Source organism: Macaca fascicularis, chromosome 5 (assembly GCF_037993035.2).
Source record: "Macaca fascicularis isolate 582-1 chromosome 5, T2T-MFA8v1.1".
Classification (NCBI taxonomy): Eukaryota; Metazoa; Chordata; class Mammalia; order Primates; family Cercopithecidae; genus Macaca; species Macaca fascicularis.
Genome location: NC_088379.1, coordinates 50,588,574 through 50,598,232, shown reverse-complemented (window position 1 = coordinate 50,598,232; position 9,659 = coordinate 50,588,574).

The window sequence follows — 9,659 nt, the reverse complement described above, 5'->3', positions numbered from 1 at the left end:
ACTCCAGCCTGGGCAGCAGAGCAAGGCCCCAACTCAAAAAAAAAGAAAAAAGAGGAAATTTGGACACAAAAATAGGCACTAGGGATGTACACACAAAGAAGAAAGACCACTTGGGAACACAGTGAGAAGGCTGGTCTCTGCAAGCCAAGAAGAGAGGCCTCGGAAGAAACCAAACCAGCTGACGCCTTGGACTTTCCAGCCTTCAGAACTACGAGAAAATAAATTTCTGTTGTTTAAGCCACTGAGTTTGTGGTATTTTGTTATAGCAGTTCTTGCAAACTAACATGGTGGGTAATCATATTTCAACCTTGCGAAGATTTAGATTTAGGAGTAGAAATGTTTAAGAGGATATTACCTATGGTATTAATATTTTTGTATTAATGCAGAACCTATACATTACTTACTGTAAGTAGTTGTAATGTTTAAGAGAATTTGGTCTGGTGAAACTAGAGATCAGTCTTGTGTTTCCTAAACACCAAAGGGAGTAAGTGACTTACATTCTAAGTCAGATTCTTACTAAGATCTCTTAAGAACTTAAAAATCACCATATTTATATGCTTGATCTACTAGATTTGTATGCATTATTTAGGTTCCCAGGAAAGTTTTGACATTAAATTGAATAATTATTGATATTAAGAAAATAAATTATGTTAAATTTATAAATGCACCTTAAGAGGTTTTAAGGAGTTTATCTAATAGCATTTTTTTTTTTTTTTTTTTTTTTGTATTTTTAGTAGAGACGGGGTTTCATTGTGTTAGCCAGGATGGTCTCGATCTCCTGACCTCATGATCCGCCCGTCTCGGCCTCCCAAAGTGCTGGGATTACAGGCTTGAGCCACCGCGCTTTGTTAATGGAAACAAACAATATTTAGGCCCTTCAAGTGGTTTGAAAATTTGCTATATTTGTGAAAGAACAACAAGAATTCTAAGTTGAACTTAAATTTTAAGGTAAACGAATTTTTTTTTTTGAGATGGAGTCTTGCTCTGTCACCCAGGCTGCAGTGCAGTGGGGTGATCTTGGCTCACTGCAACCTCCGCCTCCCAGGTTCAAGCGGTTCTTCTGCCTCAGCCTCCTGAGTAGCTGGGATTACAGGTGCATGCCATCACACCCAGCTAATTTTTGTATTCTTAGTAGAGATGGGGTTTCACTATGTTGGCCAGGCTGGTCTCGAACTCCTGACCTTGTGATCCGCCTGCCTCGGCCTCCCAAAGTGCTGGGATTATAGGCATGAGCCACCACGCCTGAAGTTTTTAAGTTGTAAATTTAGTAAATTAAATATTAATTTTTAAAGCTAAGTAACCGCTGAATAACCTTTTTCTATGCCTAAAGCCAACCTCAAGGGTATCAAAAGACTCATCTACGTTTATATTTGAACTCTGTAACTTCTGAATAATGTGCAAAGCATGCCCTCTGGGATTCGAGGGACCAGGTGTAACGGGGTTAAGTTGAACTCAAAGGTTGAACATGTAGCCTTCTTGTTTTCTGTAACTACTCTCTTTTGTCCAGAAAGCCCCATTTCCTCCGATGGGGAGATAGGGTGATGAAGTGAAAGTAGATCACCAAACAGAAACTTTCCAAGCAAAGGTAGCCAGAGTCTACTTTGGGGTTAACCTAATCTCTTTTGGGGACATGCTCCGCTTTTTAGGCATTTTCTTCTCTCCCCTTCCGTTAGCCAAGATGGCCTCTGGGAGAGGGAAAGTTTATGCACTCACCTGGCATTGGCGGGGTTGTGACTGGTTCACAGAGGGCTTTTGTTTGACCCAGTGGGCTCTTGTTGGGCTCTGGTTGCAGTGTTTTGTCTCACTGAAACCAGGGCGTTGGTCTCTGATGTCATTGCCTCTTCTTGACCTCCAGTGGCATTATTGCATTGACTCGGAGCTCTGCAGACTGACTAGGCCTTTTGAACTTTTCAGTTTTATCCAAAGCACACAGGAGGCCCCTACAAAAGAACACTTCCCAGGAAACCTTTGTCTCAGAAAATCTTTCCAAGCTCTGCCTCTGAACTACTCTCTCTGTCCTGTCCTCTACTCCAGACTTTTCCCTTGGGATTAACTTCTTGTCTCCTTGGACTAGGTCCTTTGTATGAGACAGAAAGCTGCCCTTGTGTGAGTGGGGGCTTAAGTCTCTCTTTGGTTCCACCCTCTGATCCTGGGGCAGCCCTTCTCATTCTCAAGCAGAGTCCTGGATCCCAAGACCCTAGCCTGGACCTGTATCCCATCCCCATAATTTGAGTAGGTGAAGCAAATATGATCAAATCTGGCGAGGTATGGTGGCTTATGCCTGTAATCCCAGCACTTTGGGAGGCTGAGGTGGGAGAACTGCTTGAGCCCAGGAGTCTGAGACCAGCCTAGGCAACATAGTGAGACCCTGTCTCTACAAACAAACAAACAACCCAATCTGTGAATGCCAAGATTGCTTAAGAATTCACACACAGTATTTGAAAAAGATGTAGTAAGAATTGTTAGGAACATAAAAGTTATAGGATACTAATTCCTTAAAAATAAAAATGCAAAATTTCTTCCTAATTAACTTTTTTCTAACACTTAGTTTTGAGATAATTGGAAGAAAGGTTTACATATAGATTAGCGTCAGTATTAGCCAAATAGTGCCTTTATAAAAATTACAGAGAGGCCTTTTTCTCTGGTGGTGGGGGGTGGCATACAATCCTAAGCAGGACTCACAGCGTGGCAAGGCAAGAGGAGCACAGACTGGATTTCAGTCCCTACTCACCCCTCAGGTGGTTGCTTTTTGGTAATAAACATCCTGCCCAATCATACGAAGTGGCCTGATAGAGATGATATTTATTAACTACATGACCTTGGGCAAACATCTGTGTCCTTAGAACTTTAGATGCCTCATATAACAAGTGAGAGGGGCTGACTTCTTAGGTCCTTTTTCTCCACAAATACTATGCTCCATGGCATCAGTAATTTTTTTTTTTTTTAAACTAAATGAGAGTCTTCACAGAAAGTGGAGGAAGTAAGCACCAAATGCTGGCCACAAGAAGGAACTAGTCTGAGAAGTAGAAGTGACAGAAACCCATGGGCAAAAGTGATCAGGTTATTCTAGAGTTCATGACAGGGAGAGTTGGCCATCATTAGAAATATATCTGAGACTTTGGTAAGACACATCTAAAAATTTTTCCTAAATAATAAGGTTCCCTGGACAGAGACTCCCAAAGGGAAGATGTCAAGTGTTTGGGAGAAGTGCTGCAAAATGAAATCTGTGTCTTTCAAACAGGATGATGTGGAACAGGAAAAAAAGGGGGAGAGTTATTTAAAGAGAGACACACTTGGCTAGGCATACTGGTTCAGGGCACTTTGGGAGGCCGAGACAGGTGGATCACTTGAGGCCAGGAGTTCAAGACCAGCCTGGCCAATATGGTGAAATCCCATCTCTACAAAAAAAAGAAAAAGAAAAAAAAAGCTGGATGTTAATACTCTGAGATGACAGACTTTTGGAACTGCAGATATAAAGCCTACAGACCTTAACATTAGTGTGTTCAGCCTCATGACATTTCATTAGCTTATGGCTTCTGCTCCAGAAACTCCCACCATTTCCCCATTGACAAGGGAGAGGAAGAGGGCAGTAAGAGATCATTTAAAAACAGTTGTGAAACTACCAAGGTCTGTGGTTGAGGGTTGGTTTTCTTTTCTTTTTCTTTTTTTTTTTTTTTTGAGACGGAGTCTCTCTCTGTCGCCCAGGCTGGAGTGCAGTGGCACCATCTCGGCTCACTGCAAGCTCCACCTCCCGGGTTCACGCCATTCTCCTGCCTCAGCCTCCCGAATAGCTGGGGCTACAGGCGCCCACCACCACTCCTGGCTAATTTTTTGTATTTTTAGTAGAGATGGGATTTCACCATGTTAGCCAGGATGGTCTCGATCTCCTGACCTCGTGATCTGCCCGCCTCGGCCTCCCAAAGTGCTGGGATTACAGGCCTGAGCCACAGCGCCCGGCTGAGGGTTGGTTTCCTAACCAACCTTTGTCTAGTCTAGTCTAACCTTTGACTGCAGACATCATATAAGGAACATGGTTGCCTCAGATCCAGAAGATATCAGGAAGGGCTGATTTGTTCCACACTATTTGACCAAACTGATTGCAACAAGATGTGGACAAGTTTTGCTATGAGTTTGTCCCAAAACATTGGAAAGAAACCCCACATCCTGTCACCCTCCCTGAGGGCAAGGACACTCAAGAGTTGAGAAATCTGAGGTTTAACCTGTGCTGGGGATGATGACTGATACAAAGGATATAGAACCTCACCTAATGGATTTCAAAGATTGCTGATGTAAGAACAAATGTTGATGCCCTGGTAGTAGAACAAGGGACCCCTTGTGGGTCCTGTCTTTGATCTCAGGAACACAAATCTTACATCATATTTATCACTGTGAAGGCAAAAGAAATCTTCAATGATGAGGTCTGGAAATTCTGAATATTCTATGCAAAGTATTAGAATTTCACAAGAGAGGACTTTGCTCAGAAGAGAAAAATGAATGGGCACCAAGTGGTAATTCACAGAATTGTCATTCCCATGCTCTTAACTCTCAAGTCTGTTTTGAGATCAGGAAACATGGAGTCTTTATTCTCACTGTGTCCCCTGATTTGAAGACTGTGATTAATTAAGGTGTCATTCATGACATGATGAGCCATCTTGAGATATTTGAATATCCTGCCATCACGGGAACCCAGACCTACCTCTGGACTAATTATTGGGAGGGGACTGTGGGAAAGAATAATGACTTGAAAATAGAAATCTTTAAGATGTTCTTGAGTAGAACAAACTTCTCCAATAAAGATGTCCATGTGTTTGTATTTGGCATGGATAATACCACATATTCTGTAACTCCAATTCTTTAGTATTAGCTCTTTGTGAAAACCTTCTTAGAAACAAGGTGTAGATTTCACTAGATTGTGTTTGGGGGCTATGATCCTATGAAAGATTATCCCCTACTGTGTTTGCCACTTCTGCCAATAAGACCTCTATGTCCTGTCTGCTCTCTCGTTCCCCCAAATAAAGCTGGGATTTCTGTACCATTAACTAACTGCCCAGCATACAAACCTTTAAGTAAGAAAGAAAGCTTCCTCTTAACCTTCATCAAAAAAACAAAAAAACAAAAAAACACCAAACACACAAACAAAAGAAAATCTGAACTAAGAATAGAGAGCTTTGGTACTTCTTAAGTACAATGACTAATAAAATATAAACATACTTGCTGTCTCCAGGGGGTTTATAATTAAAATCATAACATATATTGACATTGTTTATCAGGCTAAAGACTATACTAATTGGCAGGAATAGAATATTCTTTCCTTTTTTTCAAAATTATAAGTACTCAAAAATTTAAGCAATCTCTATATTCTACTTACTACTTCTAATGAAGACCTGACAATTCTACATTAATTCAATAGTAATTTTAAGCATTAGATATGTTGATTTGTAATTATCAAGAGAGACTGAGATCAAGCATTTATGTTGGTGTCTACATTACTAGAAATGATGCAAAAATAGGGCTTTAATAAAATGAAGAAACTATTTTTTTTTGTTCATATGCACCTAACACAAACTGAGATCAATATGTGCAGCCTACGTCTCTGCCAAATTTATCCTCCTTCCAGCCCTACCTTGGAGAGCGGTAATCATCTAAAATTAAACTATTTGCAGACAATTTTTCTTGGAAATGTAATACTAATGGAGGCAATTATTTTTCTTTAGGCTATAGAAAAACAAATTTTTATTTTATTTTTTATTTAAAAAAAAAATAGAGTGGCAGGGTCTTGTTGTGTCGCCCAGGGCTTGAATTCCTGGGTTCAAGTGATCCTCCCACTTTGGTCTCCCAAAGTGCTGAGATTACAGGCATTACTGGCCTAGAAAAATTCTGAAGAAGTATGATAAGACAAACTCCTCACCAGCAACCAAATTTTAGAAAATATAGTTTTTAATCTTAGGTAACTTGGGATGGCAGAAACAAACTGTCTTACTGTATATTCTTGAAATATACACTAAGAAACCTATATTCATAAGAAGAAGTCTTTTAAAAGGGATCACATTTCATAGAAACTTTATTATTGACTTACATTTAACATATGAGCTGTAGTATTTTTCTAGAATTTTATATTCATATTTGTTTTCCTGAGTTTTTTGGTTTTGGTTTTGGTTTGGTTTTGTTTTAGTTTTTGGTTTGTTTGTTTTTTATTTTTTGTTTTTTTTTGAGACAGGGTCTCACTCTGTCACCCAGGTTGGAGTGCAGTGGCTCACTGTACCCTCGATCTCCCAGGCACAAGCAATACTCAGTAGCTGGGACTACAGGCACATGCCACCATTCCTGGCTAATTTTTTTATTTTTAGTAAAGATAGGATTTTGCCATGTTGCTCAGGCTGGTCTCAAATTTCTGAGCTCAAACAGTCCTCTTGCCTTGGACTCCCAAAATGCTGGGATTGCAGGCGTAAGCCACCACACCAGCCTATTTTTTATTTTCTTGAGTATTAAAGGCATTCCATGACTATTGAAGTCAACTAGTTTAAGTTTAATGAAGACCTGATTAAAGTTAAATATTCACCAAAATAAAAACAATTATTATCACCAAAAAACCACCAATCTTTAAAAATCATTCCAAAAAATTAAAGTATCCACATAGCATCCCTGCAGGGACTATATTCAGCATGAGAGATGAAGTAGGGAATTTGTCACAGAACATTCAGCAGACAAACTTAAAGAGGGAATTTTAAAGTAGCTTTCAGAACCTAGGCTCAGAGGCAGTACTCAAGTGAGGTCCTGCTGCAGATGACAACTGCAAAAGAAAATGAACACTGATTTTCTCCAAGTTAGACTCATTTATTTAGCTGTTACTCATAAAGTAGAAGCCAGGTAAGCAGTAGTGTTGACTCATACATAATTTGCAAAGAGTTGATAAATTTGGACAACAGTAGTGGGACTGCTTTATAGTTTCAAAAGCTTCTTAACATCTTCTCTGTTTTGAGTTGATCATCTTGATGAATTATCTTCAGATCAAATTATAAAAGCCAATCTGCAATGGAACAAGTTGGAGGAGATTTAGATTCACTAAGAAGTTCTCTAGAGAAAAGTGTTAGTTTGTTTAAAAGAAATACTTTAAACTGAGGGAATTCATCATGACTAGACCAGTCCTACAAGAAATGTTTGAGAGTCCTTCATCTAGAAGTGAAAGTGTCAGGCCTCTGAGCCAAAGCTAAGCCATCATATCCCCTATGACCTGCACATATACATCCAGATGGCCTGAAGCAACTGAAGATGCACAAAAGAAGTGAAAATGCCCAGTTCCTACCTTAACTGATGACATTCCACCATTGTGATTTGTGCCTGCCCCACCTTAACTGAGCGATTAACCTTGTGAAATTCTTTCTCCTGGCTCAGAACCTCCCCTACTGAGCATCTTGTGACCCCCACCCCTGCCCATAAGAGAAAAATCCCCTTTGACTGTAATTTTCCACTACTCACCCAAATCCTATAAAACAGCCCTACCCCTATTTCCCTTTGCTGACTCTCTTTTTGGACTCAGCCCGCCTGCACCCAGGTGAAATAAGCAGGTTTGTTGCTCACACAAAACCTGTTTGGTGGCCTCTTCACATGGATGCACACAACAGAAAGGATGATTTCTACCATCAAGAAAACACACAAGAGTGTAAAACTCACTGGCATAGCAGATACACAAATGAGAACGAGAAAGGAATCAAATGTTACCACTACAGAAAACCACCAAACCTCAATGATAAATAATGAAAGAGGCAAAAGATCAATGAGACAAAAAGTTGGTTTTTTGCAAAGGAAAACAAAATTGATAAACTGCTAGCTAGATTAACCAAGAAAAGAAGAGATAAGATCCAAATAAACATAATCAGAAATGAAAAAGGAGACATGACAACAGATACCACAGAAATGCAAAAGGTCATCAGAGAGAATTATGAACAACTATATGCTCAAAAACTAGGAAACCTAGAGGGAATTGATTAAATACCAGGAAACACACTACCTCATAAGACTGAACCAGGAAGAAACAGAAAACCTGAACATGAAGGGGTGGCCTGCCCCTCCACACCTGTGGGCGTTTCTCGTTAGGTGGAACGAGAGACTTGAGAAAAGAAATGAGACACACAGACAAAGTATAGAGAAAGAAAAAGTGGGCCCAGGGGACCGGTGCTCAGCATACAGAGGACCGGCGCTGGCAATGGTCTCTGAGTTCCCTTAGTATTTATTGATCATTATCTTTACCATCTTAGAAAAACGGAAATGGCAGGATAATAGGATCATCGTAGGGAGAAGGTCAGCAGTAAGACATATGAATAAAGATCTCTGTGACATGAATAAGTTTAAGGAAAAGTGCTGTGCCTTGATATGCATATGCAAATATCTCCATAAACCTTTTTAGTGCATAAAGAGCAGCATTGCCGCTGGCACGTCCCGCCTTCAGCCCTAAGGCGGTTTTCTCCTTTCTCAGCAAACAGAATATACAATCGGGTTTTACACCAGATGTTCCATTGCCCAGGTACGGGTAGGAGACAGATGCTTTTCTCTATCTCAACTGCCAAGAGGCCTTCTTTCCTCTTATACTAGTCCTCCTCAGCACAGACCCTTCACGGGTGTCAGGCTGGGGGATGATCAGGTCTTTCCCTTCCCACGAGGCCATATTTCAGACTATCACATGGGGAGAAACCTTGGACAATACCTAGCTTTCCTAGGCAGAGGTCCCTGCGAACTTTGGCAGTGTGCGTGTCCCTGGGTACTTGAGATTAAGAGAATGGTGATGACTTTTCACAAGCACACTGCCTTCAGGCACTTGTTTAACAAAGTACACCCTGCACAGCCCAAAATCCATTAAACCTTGAGTCACCACAGCACATGTCTCTTGCAAGGACAAGGTTGGGGGTAGGGTCACGGATTAACAGCATCTCAAATACAGAACAAAATGGAGTCTCTTATGTCTACTTCTTTCTATATAGACACAGTAACAGTCTGATATCTTTCTTTTCCCCACAGAACAGACCAATAATGAGATTACATCAGTAATAAAAAGTCTCCCCACAAAGAAAGGCCCAGAACTGGATCACTTTACTGCTGAATTCTATCAAGCTTATAAAGAACACCAATTCTTCTCAAATCATTCCAAAAAATTAAAGAGGACGGAAATCTTTCTAATTCATTCTGTAAGGCCAGCATTATCTGATACTAAAACCAGACAAGGACACACACAAAAAAGAAATCTATGAGAGAAAAATACCTCTCAGGAACATAGATGTAAAAATCCTCATCAAAATACCAGCAAACTAAATCTAACAACACATCAAAAATATAATACACTATGATCAAGTGGGATTTATCCCAGGAATGCAAAAAATGGTTCAACATATGCAAATCAATAAATGTGATACATTAACCAAAGGAAGGACAAAAACCATATGATTATCTCAATAAACACAGAAAAAGCATTTGATAAGATTTAACATCCTTCATGATAAAAACTCTCAACAAGTTAGGCATAAAAGAAACATACCTCAAAATAACAAAGGCCATATATGACAAACCCACAGCTAACATCATACCACTTGAGGAAAAGCTGAAAGCCTTTCCTCCAAGAACTGGAATAAGACAATGATGCTCACCTTTACTATTCTTATTCAATATTG